Raw genomic sequence first — 17,027 nt, 5'->3', positions numbered from 1 at the left:
ATGGAGCTGATCAAAGGAGCCCAGAGCAATTGATCTGATGTGGTGGCAGAGGCTGTATCAAGACGAATGTAATCTAATAGATAATTTCTATATTGGTTAGAATTAAGATTGTTTTTATTTTTCCAGTTCATGAGGACAGTTTTCTTGGCTATGCATAGGGCAGTGAAAACCATATGGGCTATATTCTTTTCTGAAGTGACATTATCCAAGCTGCCCAACAAACACACTAAGGGGGAAGTTGGAATGTTACATTTCAAACACTTTGATAAGTCTTCACATATCTCGCGCCAAAACTTCTGCACTGGTGGACAGAACCAAAGAGCGTGAATGTAATTGTCTGGTGTATTGCCTTGACAGTGTGAGCAGTTGTTGGAAGATGTAAAGCCCATCTTGACCATCCGATGACCTGTATAGTGCACTCTATGTAGTATTTTGTATTGTATTAATTGCAGACTGGGATTTTTAATCAATTTAAAGGTTTTTAAGCATACCTGAGACCAGAAGTTTTGGTCTAAGCTGACTGATAAATCTGCTTCCCACTTTGCAATAGGAAGGGATATTGATTCATCTAATTTAGAAAGTGTTCTGTATATTTTAGGTAATAATTTGGGGGATTTAAGAGTAAGGAAATGTGCCGCACTTGGTGGTGTTTGTAATTCAACTTGACTGAGGTTAAATTTCTTTTTTACTATGGATTTAATTTGTTGATATTCTAAAAATCTTTTCTTGTTGCAGCCATTCTTATATTTGCTTGTTCTTACAGTATGTTATTGTACTTTGCACACCTCTGTTGCTTGTGAAGCTCGCACACAAGAATTTCACTCACATGTACTGTACCAGTGTACCTGCACATGTGATGTGACAATAAAAGTGATTTGATTTGATTTGAGTGAACAGTTTCAGAGCAGAGAGTTCTGGCACACAGCTTTTAGTGTCTACACAAAGAGCCAATTACGCACTCGTTCTGAGAACATCTCCACCTTCTAAAAACAAACTCACTTACTAGCAGCTGTCACAACCACAACAGGCAGAAGACTGGATTTCTTCAGGGTCAGATTTCATGCAGTTTGCACTAAATTGTGTGTCACAGACTTTGTAGTTCACATTTGTGAGACTCATTTAAATCTTCTCTTCCTGAAAGTGAAACTCTTACATATAAGGCCACAAAAATCCTCCTGTCCACAGCTTTCAGTCACAAACTGACTCTGAGCCTCGTCAGTAAATCCAGCAGCTTTTTACCTCTATCACATTATTTGTTCTCAGGTTTATTAGGTGTGGCAGAGTCAGAGCAGAAACCTGCTGCAGGTCAATTATTGATCAAATTAAAGTCATATTGAAAGCAGAATTCAGAAATCTGAAATATATTTGAGCTATAAATGGAGTTTAAAGAACAAGCTGCTGATGAAGAGAGCTTTGTGCCTTTAATTCTCTAAGCACAGATAAATGAATACCATTGGATTTATCAGAAATTATTATAATATCACTGCGATCAGGTTTTTTTTTAATACTTAAAACACAGTTATCAAATGGAAACTGAAGCCCAGATGTTGCACTTGAATACAGAGAGTACAGAAATGATATAGGAACCATTAGTTCCCACTCAGAAATACAGGGAGTGCAGAATTATTAAGCAAATGAGTATTTTGTCCACATCAACCTCTCCATGCATGTTGTCTTACTCCAAGCTGTATAGGCTCGAAAGCCTACTACCAATTAAGCATATTAGGTGATGTGCATCTCTGTAATGAGAAGGGGTGTGGTCTAATGACATCAACACCCTATATCAGGTGTGCATAATTATTAGGCAACGTCCTTTCCTTTGGCAAAATGGGTCAAAAGAAGGACTTGACAGGCTCAGAAAAGTCAAAAATAGTGAGATATCTTGCAGAGGGATGCAGCAGTCTCAAAATTGTAAAGCTTCTGAAGCGTGATCATCGAACAATCAAGCATTTCATTCAAAATAGTCAACAGGGTCGCAAAAGGCGCAAAATAACTGCCCATGAACTGAGAAAAGTCAAGCGTGCAGCTGCCAAGATGCCACTTGCCACCAGTTTGGCCATATTTCAGAGCTGCAACATCACTGGAGTGCCCAAAAGCACAAGGTGTGCAATACTCAGAGACATGGCCAAGGTAAGAAAGGCTGAAAGACGACCACCACTGAACAAGACACACAAGCTGAAACGTCAAGACTGGGCCAAGAAATATCTCAAGACTGATTTTTCTAAGGTTTTATGGACTGATGAAATGAGAGTGAGTCTTGATGGGTCCGATGGATGGGCCCGTGGCTGGATTGGTAAAGGGCAGAGAGCTCCAGTCCGACTCAGACGCCAGCAAGGTGGAGGTGGAGTACTGGTTTGGGCTGGTATCATCAAAGATGAGCTTGTGGGGCCTTTTCGGGTTGAGGATGGAGTCAAGCTCAACTCCCAGTCCTACTGCCAGTTTCTGGAAGACACCTTCTTCAAGCAGTGGTACAGGAAGAAGTCTGCATCCTTCAAGAAAAACATGATTTTCATGCAGGACAATGCTCCATCACACGCGTCCAAGTACTCCACAGCGTGGCTGGCAAGAAAGGGTATAAAAGAAGAAAAACTAATGACATGGCCTCCTTGTTCACCTGATCTGAACCCCATTGAGAACCTGTGGTCCATCATCAAATGTGAGATTTACAAGGAGGGAAAACAGTACACCTCTCTGAACAGTGTCTGGGAGGCTGTGGTTGCTGCTGCACGCAATGTTGATGGTGAACAGATCAAAACACTGACAGAATCCATGGATGGCAGGCTTTTGAGTGTCCTTGCAAAGAAAGGTGGCTATATTGGTCGCTGATTTGTTTTTGTTTTGTTTTTGAATGTCGGAAATGTATATTTGTGAATGTGGAGATGTTATATTGGTTTCACTGTTAAAAATAAATAATTGAAATGGGTATATATTTGTTTTTTGTTAAGTTGCCTAATAATTATGCACAGTAATAGTCCCCTGCACACACAGATATCCCCCTAAAATAGCTAAAACTAAAAACAAACTAAAAACTACTTCCAAAAACATTCAGCTTTGATATTAATGGGTTTTTTGGGTTCATTGAGAACATGGTTGTTGTTCAATAATAACATTATTCCTCAAAAATACAACTTGCCTAATAATTCTGCACTCCCTGTATGAACGTCAGGTTAATCAGACGATGAACTGAAGATTAATCAGAAAGTATTTCAATATAGAGACACTCTTTTTGTTCTTCTTAAACATTCCATTTAAAAAATACATTTGGATACTTATTACATTTACAAGAGTCAAACATGTTTGAAAAAAAATATTTCTAACATGAACATAATTAAATCATATACGATCTGCATGAAATTTAACAACTTAACACTTCTTAGTTCTTGTTGAGATGATGTGATACAATCTAGTAACAGTGCTTAGTTGCCTTAAAGGCAGATGACTCGCAATATCACAAAGATCAGGCGAGATTTCAGACCAAGGGAAAATCACTGGGGTTTTCTCGGGAAGAGGCAGAAAAGCATAGATGTGCTGTACCTTACTGTCATTTTGGAAAGGTAATGAATGTGTCTTCATTTATCTACATGGAAATATAGAACCAACAACCAAACAAATAATACAACCAAATCCCTCCCAGTTCAGCACTTTGGTTATTTACAACATTTGAAACATAGTATACCTCAGTCAAAACACCCCAAGGACAATGTGCCAAAGGGAAAAGATGATGACAGTGGCTCAGGGGATTGGGAAGCTCATCTTGTAACCGGAAGGTTGCCGGTTCTGATCCCCAGTTCTGTCTGTCCTAGTCGTTGTGTCCTTGGGCAAGACACTTCACCTGCTGTCTACTGGTGTTGGCCAGAGGGGCCGGTGGCACAAAATGGCAGCCTCGCTTCTGTCAGTCTGCCCCAGGGCAGCTGTGGCTACAACTGTGGTTTGCCTCCACCAGTGTGTGAATGTGAGAGTGAATGAATAGTGGAATTGTAAAGCGCTATATAAATGCAGTCCATTATTAATGATTTATTCAATTTCATAACTGGGTGTAGGGCTGACCTTTGACCTGTGAGCTGCAGCTTAAGCCTGTTTTATGGTTTAGTGTTTAATCTTTAAACTGTTTATGGCTGCAGAGGCGCCCACAGTCATGCTATCTACTCTTGAAAAGTGAATTGTTACATACAGTGTGACAGCTGACCTTTGACCTGTCATCTGGAACTTCAGACTCTTTCATGGTGTGAAGTGTTTAATGTGACGCAGCCGGCAGACACAGAGGACTGATAACAGAGAAGAAGCAGTGGATTTTCTCTGTTTCTACACAGACCTGGTTCAGACAGCAGAGAGTTGCAGTGTGAACAATTTCATGGGAAGAAGCGGAGGAAGTGCAACATCCTCTGTGAATCCTGTATCAGGAAGTAAAGCTGGTGAATATTTGGTGTTTAAATAACTTTTCTGTCTTTGACTCAGTCTGCTTTCACTTAGTTTTAGAGAGAAAAAGAGATTTCAGATTTACTGGTGTTCCTCCTGCTCCAGCACTAAAGGACAGCATAGCTGACCGTGCTAATGTCTGTTTATAATTTCTCCAAAGTTAATAAACTGTTGGCTAAATGTTCTTGTTGTCAGATGTAAACAGAGGTGAGAGGAGCAGATAATAAGGATTAAATATTATGCTGAATAACTAAATGCTGCTAGTCTGTGACCTGATGCCCAGCAGTATCACAGCATTTCTATGGGGTTTGCCAAATTATATTTATCTGGAACTCTTCTCGGTCTATAAATGTTGGTGAATTTTGTGTAAGATTAAAATTGTCTAATGTGGACAATCTATTTCAATTTTCTGGACTGCTGTATTTTGCCTAGGACCTATAACTGTTACTGGCAGTCCCAAGTGGATAATTGTGCAAGTACCTGACCAGTTACTGGGCAGGAAATTTAACAGTTTCTAACAACACTGCCCTTGGTGTCAAAAAAAAGAAAGAGGATTTGACGATAAGTAACATTTATGGTGTTGTCACCCCCATCGGGGTGTACCTTTCCCACTTTTCGTGAGATTCCACTGTCCAACATGTGCAATTACCTACCCTCTGTTGTGAACCATTGTTGTTGTGGTCAAGTTGGGTGCTGTAGGAAACAAAAGCTCAGGACAGAACAGTTATCAGCCATGTGATTCATAAAAAATTTGCGTATATTTAATCTCATATTTATCCAATGAGTGTAATGGTACACTATAATTAGTTAAATGCAAAAGGTTATATTTTCTTTTGTTCTTTTTGCAGCACCACATCCTAACATATGCCCCTGCTGACTATATTCTACTTTTAATGATTTACTATTTTTAAGGGGAAAATCCTCAGCCACGTGGATCGGTTTTTCTTATTACGTAACTCCATTTTGGACATGACAAATCTACCATACCCTTTGTTATACACAAATATTGTTTGGGTTTTGGATATTTTCCCCTTTAAAATTTAATTAGCTCTTTCTACAATGTCCTGCAATGCTGAATGGTGAAATGTTCCAGTGATCTCAAAGGTTTTCTCCACTTCTACCAGATTTTTGCTGATCTGATGGTTCTGGGTACTTCAGATCTTGGAATCAGTGCATTTCTCAGCCATTTTATGACTGGGGTTCATCTTCTCTTGGCAGGGTGCTGCTTCTTATTTGGTGAATCTTCCATCATCATAAGATGATTTCCATGTTCTTTTGTTGTCCTTTGGTCAGCTCCTCATGTCTTTAGAATCCATTTTAATGTCCTTAAAAGGAGCCTCCAGTGTTGGAAACTTCCCTCTTTGAACACTGATGCAACTGATTTGGATTGTGTTCTTTGCAGGTGTTGCAATCCCGCACAGTTTTCCACCATCTCTTCCATGTGTGGGTGTCACTTACAGGCCTTGCATGTTCTTCTAAGTCTGTTTTCTGCTCTCATGCAAAGGACCATGTGGTTGTTTTAACAATAGTTGACAACATTTTGTTGGGGCAACTTGACCTCCCATCATGTGATTTCCAGAGTCCACTATTCTTTTTTGTTCCTTTCTCCATCCATTCATTGATCTTGTAGGCTCCTGCCTCTTTTTGAATTGCTTTGATGTCATCATTTGTCAAATGATGGTAGTTACTCCTCTGTCAGAGCATTCATCTGTCTTTGATGCCCTCCTTTCCTCTTTGTATACTTGTTTTAAAGTACTGTGGAATAAATTTTTTACTCACCAAAAGTGCTCATGCTCTCGTCCACTCCCCGCAAAAAAATAGCAGCTGTGCGGTGTCTGTGGCATCGGTGCTCTCATCGCGTGCAATGGAGTAAAAATCAAAAGCACAAGCTTTATCAGACAGTTGCAGTTTAATGTTGGCTGACAACTCTTCAATGCGTCGCACAACTGTATTTCTGGACATGCTGACGTTGTTGAAGTCCTGCACTTTTTCCGGGCACATTATTTCGGTGACTTAAACAAGGCCGTGTTTTATGAGGTCTCCATCTGAAAAAGGCTTACCATGTCTTGCGATGAGTTGGGCGACCTCATAGCTGGCTATTGTAGCCTTTTCCTGCACCTTTTGAGCACGAAAAAAATACTGTTGCTGACCCCGCAGGATAGCTACCCTTTGCCTTAATTTCTGCTCTCGCTCAGCACCAGTGTAGGATGCATAGTTTGAAAGAGGTAGGCCAGCACAGGACCACTGGTGTGTCTGCAACTGGCCTTGTGCTGGCCCATGTGTGGGCCACATCTGGCAAACCTCATCTGGGCCACCAAAGGGCCGCCTTTCTCTGTGGTATGTGAGCCGTGTGTAACCACATTGTGTGGGTCAGATCCGGCCATACCAATTTTGCTATGTGGGTCAGAGATCAGGCCCACGTTAACAATGTTGTCCGAAAAACTTGACAATAGAGGTGGTATCTGATGTGTCCTCTTTCAAATACGCCCATGTTCACATTTTGGACAGAGGAGACTGATGGTTTGAAAGAGGAGTGAAAGAAGCCATCTATGTCCACTGTGAACGACCATCTTTGAACAGAGCTGGTGGTTTACAGCACCAACTGTCTGCCATCTATAATCCAGTTTTGAGATTCCTTCCCAGATGCTTTAACACCCACTCACATCCTGGGCCTTTTGACCTCAGGAAATCACATGATAGGGTAGGGCTTGGTTCATCTGAAAACTTTTCTGATTGTCACCTACACCCAATTTCACACCTTGTCTAATGTGATTAGTTGTCCATGTCCCTCTTGGGGGACAATCCCACAGGGCTTAAATCTGGGACTCTCCACCATTTGATCTTAGAAATGAAGAAACTTAAAGTCCAGACGCTTTTCTTTCCAAGCTGATAAGACCACGATGACCTGGATGACTAAGAATCTTCACAGACAAACTGTATGCATCCTTGATATTAGCATACAGTAGATCTAAACTTCTCTCCCCCTGGTGGGACAAACCACATATTGTGTGAACACTGGTAGTGTATTCTCCAAGGTGACATGGTAGAAGTCCCCTGAGTTTGCAATGAAGGCACTCGAGGGCTGAGTCTGTAACTGGGCTATGGTGGAGTGGACAGTGCCACATGTAGCTGTGGGGTTGGCAGAGGGAGGAACATAAACAGCCACCAAGATTACATGAGTCAATTCAGTGGCGGTTTTTAATATGGGCGATATGGGCCGTTGCCCAGGATGGCATTGTGGTGGGGCGGCATAATGGGCATCTAATAACCAGCCTGCAAAATAAAACAAAATAAAAACAAACCAAAAAACACAAAAACACTAGACAATATGATATAGACTAGTATGTGTATTATACATATATACGGATACATATACGGGTCCATGATGCGCCTGCTTGCTGCTGCTTCTGTGCTGAAGTCTCACACAGAAACTGTTGAAAGGGGAGCGGGGCGGGCTTCTTCCAAATACATTTCATACATAATGTTGTAAGTCCAAGCCCATTATGTATTAATTATTTTTTCCTGGGTTTTGCAAAATACCAGAAAAAAGTAACCTATACAAACCGAATCTTTGCCCTAAGGTATATATCTATTAGGTTTTTTTGTGGTGATTCCTAGGTGGGGGGATGGGTATTGATACTGGAGTGCAAAATTAACACTAATGGAAGATGGACAAGAAAAAGTCGAGGCCATCAGGTGCTCAGTTTAGGAACAAAAGAGAAAAGAATTGGAGGAGAAACAAGAAAAAGATACAGATAAGCAGGTGTGTCACTTTAAAATGGCAGGTATTATGAATGACATGTATCCTGAAGCAAGATAACCTTCATTAGTAGGGATAGTGATAAACGTCTGTGGCATGGCTGCGACGGCAGAGGTGTGGGATTATGAGTGAGGACTGTCATGGTTCGGATTTTGAGGAAGAGACTACGACTGGGATATAGTTTGGGTCAGCACAGATCATTTTATTAAAACACACATTACAGTGTGGGAAGAGCCGGACTTCTTCCTCGTTTGCACAAAGACAGAAAGCTTTATAGTCATTATGACGTCAGAAGAATTCAGAAACATTCCCCTATCTCCTTCTATGGCTAAGAACAACAACATGTTCCAGATGTTTCCACTCATGCTTTCTGGGAACCTAACCAATTGTGTATACAGAGTGTGCAGTTTTGTGAATGTAGGTCCAGGCTAAAAAGTTCACCGTGTCCTCATACAGTGGGGCAAAAAAGTATTTAGTCAGCCACCGATTGTGCAAGTTCCCCCACTTAAAATGATGACAGAGGTCAGTAATTTGCACCAGAGGTACACTTCAACTGTGAGAGACAGAATGTGAAAAAAAAATCCATGAATTCACATGGTAGGATTTGTAAAGAATTTATTCGTAAATTAGGGTGGAAAATAAGTATTTGGTCACCGCAAACAAGGAAAATCTCTGGCTCTCACAGACCTGTAACGTCTTCTGTAAGAAGCTTTTCTGTCCCCCACTCGTTACCTGTATGAATGGCACCTGTTTGAACTCATCATCTGTATAAAAGACACCTGTCCACAGCCTCAAACAGTCAGACTCCAAACTCCGCCATGGCCAAGACCAAAGAGCTTTCGAAGGACACCAGGAAAAGTATTGTAGACCTGCACCAGACTGGGAAGAGTGAATCTACAATAGGCAAGCAGCTTGGTGTGAAAAAATCAACTGTGGGAGCAATCATCAGAAAATGGAAGACATACAAGACCACTGATAATCTCCCTCGATCTGGGGCTCCACACAAGATCTCATCCCGTGGGGTCAAAATGATCATGAGAACGGTGAGCAAAGATCCCAGAACCACACGGGGGGACCTGGTGAATGACCTGCAGAGAGCTGGGACCAAAGTAACAAAGGTCACCATCAGTAACACACTACAACGGCAGGGAATCAAATCCCGCAGTGCCAGACGTGTTCCGCTGCTGAAGCCAGTGCATGTCCAGGCCTGTCTGAAGTTTGCCAGAGAGCACATGGATGATACAGCAGAGGATTGGGAGAATGTCATGTGGTCAGATGAAACCAAAGTAGAACTTTTTGGTATAAACTCAACTCGTCGTGTTTGGAGGAAGAAGAATACTGAGTTGCATCCCAAGAACACCATACCTACTGTGAAGCATGGGGGTGGAAACATCATGCTATGGGGCTGTTTTTCTGCCAAGGGGACAGGACGACTGATCCGTGTTAAGGACAGAATGAATCGGGCCATGTATCGTGAGATTTTGAGCCAAATCCTCCTTCCATCAGTGAGAACTTTGAAGATGAAATGAGGCTGGGTCTTCCAACATGACAATGATCCAAAACACACCGCCCGGGCAACAAAGGAGTGGCTCCGTAAGAAGCATTTGAAAGTCCTGGAGTGGCCTAGCCAGTCTCCAGACCTCAACCCCATAGAAAATCTGTGGCGGGAGTTGAAAGTCCGTGTTGCTCGGCGACAGCCCCAAAACATCACTGCTCTCGAGAAGATCTGCATGGAGGAATGGGCCAAAATACCAGCTACTGTGTGTGCAAACCTGGTAAAGACCTATAGTAAACGTTTGACCTCTGTTATTGCCAACAAAGGTTATGTTACAAAGTATTGAGTTGTATTTTTGTTATTGACCAAATACTTATTTTCCACCCTGATTTACGAATAAATTCTTTACAAATCCTACCATGTGGATTCATGGATTTTTTTTTCACATTCTGTCTCTCACAGTTGAAGTGTACCTCTGGTGCAAATTACTGACCTCTGTCATCATTTTAAGTGGGGGAACTTGCACAATCGGTGGCTGACTAAATACTTTTTTGCCCCACTGTATGACTTTACTGCGGCCTGACTGGAGATACAGCTAAACTGGTGCTTTTCGCCACATAATAGAGTATTACTTCTAAACTGGGTTTTATCCTGCGTGTTCTGAAATAAATGATAAATGATACATGATAACCTGATGATAAGTGATACAGACTAATGAAGTAATGATGAAATAATGACAGTGCATGTAAATGATAACCAAGTAACAATAAAATAACAGGTTTTCCTCGACATCTCCTCCTCTTTGGGCTCGCTCGCGAGTCCAATCTAACAAACAAACACGTTATAACACTTATCAATCCCAACACCCCCGTTAGTTTCCAATTTTCCCACAATTTCATGATTACTGTTCCCAGGCTCGTCTACTTTTACTTTAAACTTCGTGATAATAGTATAAGGTTATGAGTATAGAAGTAAAAACGTACAAAACTATTACGCTTCCTTTAAACTATCCGTTACTTTAGACTAGAGCCTGGAATGAATTAATGCTTGGCGTGGGACGCTCCTCTTCATTCTTCGTCTTCCCCAGGTTAGACTACCAGGGAGAACCGTGGCCAGGGGGAGAGGATTATTCTGCCTCTATGTTCCCCCTGTGTTGATTGGGGTGGAGCTTGTCTCAAGTAAGCTCTCATCCGAGGCCGCCTCCTCTTGGGCCTTCCTGGCCCCCTGCCACATGTTGACTCCCTACTGAGACCTGTACAAGAACGTTACACATCCTCTCTAAAACAATCTCCTGTCCACCTGTAACCCTGTGTAAAAACATCAGTCGGCAGTTACATGTTAAGCTCCCTTAACTCCCAATTCACCTAAAAAGCAAATCTGTTAAATCCAACAGCTTATTTACAACCACCTGTAAATCATAAGAGTAATAAAAGATTCAGCACAACAGACAAGTATCATGTCCAGGTTTTCTCCGATCATTAAATCACTATTATTGCCACCATTTGTTTTATTCACACTTGGGCAATGTTACTCCACTAGTTTTATCACTCAGAGCCCCCTAATGGCCAGTTAGTGAGCTCTACGTTAAACTGTCCCCAAATTGGTTATTTGTTATTATTACTTGTTTTATTATTATTCTTTGTTTTCATGTCACTTGTCTGTTTTCTACTGCACCCTCCTCACGCATCCTTAACAAAGCAAAGCAAACATTAGCAGCACATTGACCGCAGTCAGGCATCCACATTCCAGAGGTGCTATAAAAAGATTTCCTGTAAAAAGAAAAACATTAAGAACTGTAATGCTGTAGAGAAAGAATGTAAATGTTAACGCTGCGCAGGTGTGTAAAGTTAAATCGTCATGCAACCTCAGATGTCGCTGTCATCTATCCGCTCCTGTAAAAAGAAACACATAAATTCATCCACCCTTTTGTCCTATCTAGGTGGAGATTAACCTTAAGTCGTAGTCAAGTCTTGTCATCCTTTACCAGTCAGTCCATTTGTTTTTATTTCCAGTCTCTCATCCATTCATTCATTCATTCATCCATTCTTTCCTTTGCTGATAGTGGAAACCATCGCCGCATTTAGATTTCCGCCCTCAGCAAAATGACGTCATTTCAAAAAGAAAAACAAGAACTTGAGATCGGATTACCTCGCTGAATCCTTTTTTGGACAGGGACTCTCATTTCCAATTGTCCCCATAAGTGTTTCCTCCAGAGCCCATTTCAATGCGGAGAAACTCACTTACAACAATTTTCTCGCCGACGTGTAATGCTTGCAATTTCCGATGTGCAGATCTGCTCAAAGAAAAGATTCAGAGACAAAAATCAGTGCACTGTTCAAAATATAAAACAAAATAAAATGAAAGATAACAAAAACAAAAATGCAGACGCCCGGGTCTTAGGACTTGTCATTGAATATTCCTCCTATCAGTAAAAATGCCAAACCTAAACCTACACAGAGTCAAATCGACACCACCTCAACCTTTTCATATTCATAAACCTATATGTTTTGTGTTCGTGAAACAAAATTGAACCGTTTCCATATTAAGTAATTTGAGCTCTTGAAATATTTTAGTTCTCTTAATTCTGCCAGTTTATCTCAACGCTCATTCAATAACTTTTATTCAACTGCTACTTGGTCACTCAAATCTTACCTGTTCAAATTGCCTAGGGTTCACCAAAGTCTAGATCCCAGTTATCATGACACTTGAACGGGTCTACAATGATTTACTTACAATAATATAGAATCATCACTCAAACTAGCTCTACTACTGGCACTGCGTGACTTTTCTCACACTGGAAACCAGAATTTAGTACAGATCTTTAATACCTCAGGCAATCGTGGTCAAGGGCTGCCCCCCCCCCTTTCTCTTCTTCTTAGTCCGTGTGTTCCTCCTTTTATTAAATCTCCATCACAATGATGTGGCGCTCTGAAATAAGACTCACACTGTTAATTCATCTTTTTCACTCTGCACCACTGCTCAGGCTGTTTTCTTTTCTTCTTTTTTAGTGTACAGCAAACAATTGAGTCGAGGCCTTAAGCCCCAGATATCTCACACAGGCATCGTTTTCATACCCAAACCGCTCCTGAGTCTGCTCCCCAGACCACACAAATGCCCTCTGGGCTTATTATTGTAGCAGATTCTGTATTTGAATTTGTTGTGTGCAGCATTGAGCCTTTGTCAGTAAAGCATTCTTCATTGCAGCAGCTGGAGCATTGTGTGTCACTTCTTAGTGAAATGAATCAACATTTTGATTTTGGTGCGTGGGTATGTATCAGTTTTCACTCACTCAACGAGTGCATAAGTGTTCATGTGTGTGTTTCTCTTCATTCTAAGTCGGCGCATGCAGAAGTGTGTGTTTGTGTGTTGGTGTATGTTTGTGTTCATCCCCTTCCTGTTCTGTTGTTTAGGTAAACCAGCGGCCTGAAGCATGCCCTGGGGTCCTGCCCTCCTCTTTGGGTCTGTTTGCATCCGTTGTTGCAGCTGCCTGCATCTTCTCCTTGTAACTTGACCCTTTTGCTTCTGTAGCTCCTTCAGGGCTTGCTCCTGCTGTTGGAGCTTTGCATCAGGTCTGGCGACCTCCTGCTCCAGCAAGCTTCCGCCTGATTTCAAGCCCTTTACGTCAAACTACAAGTCTGACTTATGAGTTCGATTACCAGCCAGCTCCTCCGGAGCCATGCTCAATTTCTGTTCTCATGCCTTGAGCTCTTACTGAGGGCAAAAACCTCAGAGTCTTTTCCTTCCACGTCAGATTTGAGTCTATTCATGTTGTCCTTACTTTGGTCCACGGCCTTCTGCAGCTCTGCTGTTCGGCTCTTCTCAGAGGTCAGCATTCTTTTGCTCACCCTCCCTTTTCCTCCAGGCTTAATGCGCGTCTCGTCACAGCTCTGTCAGCTGAAGCTTTAGCGTTCTCCATCTCCGCTGCATGAGATTGCTTTCTGCAGCACTGTTGACATCCTCAAGTTGTTGTTATGAGTCCAGCTGCTATGGCCTTCAGGGGTCAAAGGGTCAAAGATGGTAGCGGAGAGAACAACGATGGTAGAGGGGAGGGTAGGAGTCCAGGTCAGCTTCGGCTTTCAGGGCCGTCAAAGCAGCCTGTAATCAAGCATAAAGAAAAAACAAAAACAAAACAAAAACAGGCGAACAGGAAAATGATGTTGTGTTGGCTGTGTTATCCAGAAAGGGGAGAAACAACGGGGCCTCCTCTCCCCCCTTTTTTTGTTTTTTCTCACCATATAATCAACTCATAACCCCCCCCCAAGTTGGCAGGACAACACAGGTACGTGTTAAAATTCTTAAGATCATGTTTAAAAACCTAAAAAGGAATTTTCTGTCATTCAGTAATCATTTGTCTTAAGCAATCAACAAAAACATGTCACAATTTGACTCTTTTCACCACTAAATTTGTCGTGTCATCACTGGTTGGTCAGACCAGTGTCTTTTTCTTTCGAAGTCAAGTTGTTGTCCTGCAACCCAGAGAGTTTATTTGTCAGTAGTGGATAAACTATATCCTTTAAAAACAGGTGTATGTTAAGTGTCGCTACTTTAACCTTGCTCGTACGTGCACATGTATGTAAGCTGTTTCTCCATTGCATGTGTGGGTGCGTCTGTATGTGGGTTAATTTAACTTTTTCTCAAACGAGGCATTTCTCTAACACGCACATGTGTCTGTTCCACACACTTCTCATACCTTTCTCTGGTTGTGTGTGGTTTTATTTGTTTCAATCATTTACCAGGAACATCTTTTCCTTTTTTCCATGTCTTCCGCCAGAGGTTAACACTGGTGAGATTCAGGGACACAGCACCAAGAACAGTTCAGCGAGAGAAACTTGCCTAAAACTTGCTTCTTCCTTTTACCCGGGTTGGGACAACTCCTGTTTTCAGCCGTGAATTTTTTAGCCACAGCTTGGCCTGTCTTCTGCTGCCATACTCAGGTTTCCAGGTTAAGAAAAAACCACCTGTATGAATACACTAAACATACATTTAGTATTTGTATAAACATAACTGCCTATATTATTGAACTGAACCAAGGGTCAGTTGAAGACCTTATAAATCCTGCTTCATTTCCCGTATTTATCACTCACTCCTACTCTTGAGGAGGGTTGATTTAACTCTTTCCTAATTGTAAACCCCACGAGTAAAAATTGCACATGTTCTAGACTGCAAACACAAAAACTGCTTGATGTTGTTACTAATTATTTTCCTCCACAGCACTCCAAATCATGTTTTCTCTTGTGTCCAGCAGGGGAAGAAGGTGACCTCTACTCTCACTGCTTCCCCAGTCGGAGACAATATCTCACTCACACTTCCACACTTTATTATTTTCCCTTTTTTCTTGACTATTATTATTTCACAGAAAATCAACTGACCTACTTCTCCTTCCTCCTCTGTCATGCAGAAAGTCACACACACACACCGCGCGGCACAGGCACGCTGCCCCTCCTTCTTCTAAGCAGAAATACACACACAGCACTCAGAGAGAAAAAGGAAAAGGGTTTCCTTTTTTTTCACTGATCCAAGCTCACAGGAGAAAATCAACAGACAATTTATACAACTAATTTTACACTTATTTACACACACACACAGGTAATTTACATTCTATTTACATACACGGGCCCGTATGAAAACACCATATGCCAGAACAACTTCTTTTCTCTATTTCTCTGCTGGTGTTCCTAACTTTTTGACTAATTTAAAAGCATCTTTCAGCCCAGGCCGTGCCTTTCTGATCAATTAAACGCTCCGAGAACGCCCTCTCAGACAAGCGGTCAGATTCCTAAGCTCTAATTAATTTATAACTGCTTCCCGTCGAGCAAACAAGGACCTCCACCAGCAGCGTATCCCAGTTCACGCTTTTGGCTTTACTTAAAGTTCACAAGTTCCTGACGTTTAATAGTCACAGCCGAGTCTGACTCTGTCAATCAATCAATGCAGTATAAGGCCATCACTCATAGATTGCCTAGCCTGTTGACGGGCGTCCCAAGTCCCTGACGGAAGGCCAACTCCGAGCTTAAACATAACCACGCGTCCACAGCTATGGGTCGTTTGCCAAAACGCTGAACACAACTGCATTCCTAGGGGCCCGGCCCCAGTCCTAAGAAAATTTACTCAAGATATTATAAGCATCACTGCGAGGTCTCCGCCCCCAGTTATTAATTACCTGACGCCCGAAACCGCGTTTCTGCTGATCAATCAGACCAAATACCCTACGCTAGCGGTTGATTGGCTGGCACCCAATCAACTTCACCTCTTCTTTAAACACTTTAAACCGTATTGTCTTAACCACATATAACCTCTTAACTCAAAATTCACCCCCAAAATAAACAGCAATAAATTTAGACAGACCAATATGCCCTATTTTTAAAACTAATTACTCAAGATCAGAACAGAACAGAAGCCCCACTGAGTGAACATTTAATTTAGTTTAATTTCCAATTCAGCACCTTTGGACGTCAACAGGCGGTGCTTACCTCTCATATTCCGGGGCCCATCACTCAGTCGGCCTCCTGGCTGTCCGTCTGACACCACTTATACCCCAGCCACGCTCCATTTGTCCCTCCTCAAACCAGGTTTTTCGGCACCAGAATTGTCATGGTTCAGATTTTGAGGAAGAGACTACGACTGGGATATAGTTTGGGTCAGCACAGATCATTTTATTAAAACACACATTACAGTGTGGGAAGAGCCGGACTTCTTCTTCGTTTGCACAAAGACAGAAAGCTTTATAGTCATTATGACGTCAGAAGAATTCAGAAACATTCCCCTATCTCCTTCTATGTCCTTCTATGGCTAAGAACAACAACATGTTCCAGATGTTTCCACTCATGCTTTCTGGGAACCTAACCAATTGTGTATACAGAGTGTGCAGTTTTGTGAATGTAGGTCCAGGCTAAAAAGTTCACCGTGTCCTCATATGACTTTACTGCGGCCTGACTGGAGATACAGCTAAACTGGTGCTTTTCGCCACATAATAGAGTATTACTTCTAAACTGGGTTTTATCCTGCGTGTTCTGAAATAAATGATAAATGATACATGATAACCTGATGATAAGTGATGCAGACTAATGAAGTAATGATGAAATAATGACAGTGCATGTAAATGATAACCAAGTAACAATAAAATAACAGGTTTTCCTCGACAGGACCCAAGACACAGGCGCTCACAGGGAGGTGAGAGACAAAACTAAGAGAACCTAAACTGGGAAAGCTAAGGACTAAACAATGAACGTGAATATGAGGGAACAGAGAGCGGAGGTAACACGAAGGATGACAAGCAGGGAGAACAGCACACACAGGGAACACAGGGAGAGTCAGGGAAACAACACAGATGGACTAGTGACAAGCACGAGGTAACAC

At 41.9% G+C, this 17,027-nt stretch overlaps 1 long non-coding RNA gene across 1 annotated transcript; it reads right to left on the bottom strand.

Annotated features, from left to right (window-relative positions):
* Positions 1-11,705: 11,705 nt before the first annotated feature.
* On the bottom strand, positions 11,706-16,806 carry LOC120742060. The gene is made up of 2 exons (XR_005697745.1): positions 16,142-16,806; positions 11,706-14,642 (listed from the first exon to the last, which is right to left on the bottom strand). It is a non-coding gene; the product is annotated as an uncharacterized LOC120742060 (long non-coding RNA).
* Between the last annotated feature and the right edge of the window lie 221 nt (positions 16,807-17,027).

This window comes from Simochromis diagramma, unplaced genomic scaffold, assembly GCF_900408965.1.
Source record: "Simochromis diagramma unplaced genomic scaffold, fSimDia1.1 OVJJ01000145.1, whole genome shotgun sequence".
NCBI lineage: Eukaryota > Metazoa > Chordata > Actinopteri > Cichliformes > Cichlidae > Simochromis > Simochromis diagramma.
This window is presented reverse-complemented; position numbering and strand designations above follow the sequence as displayed.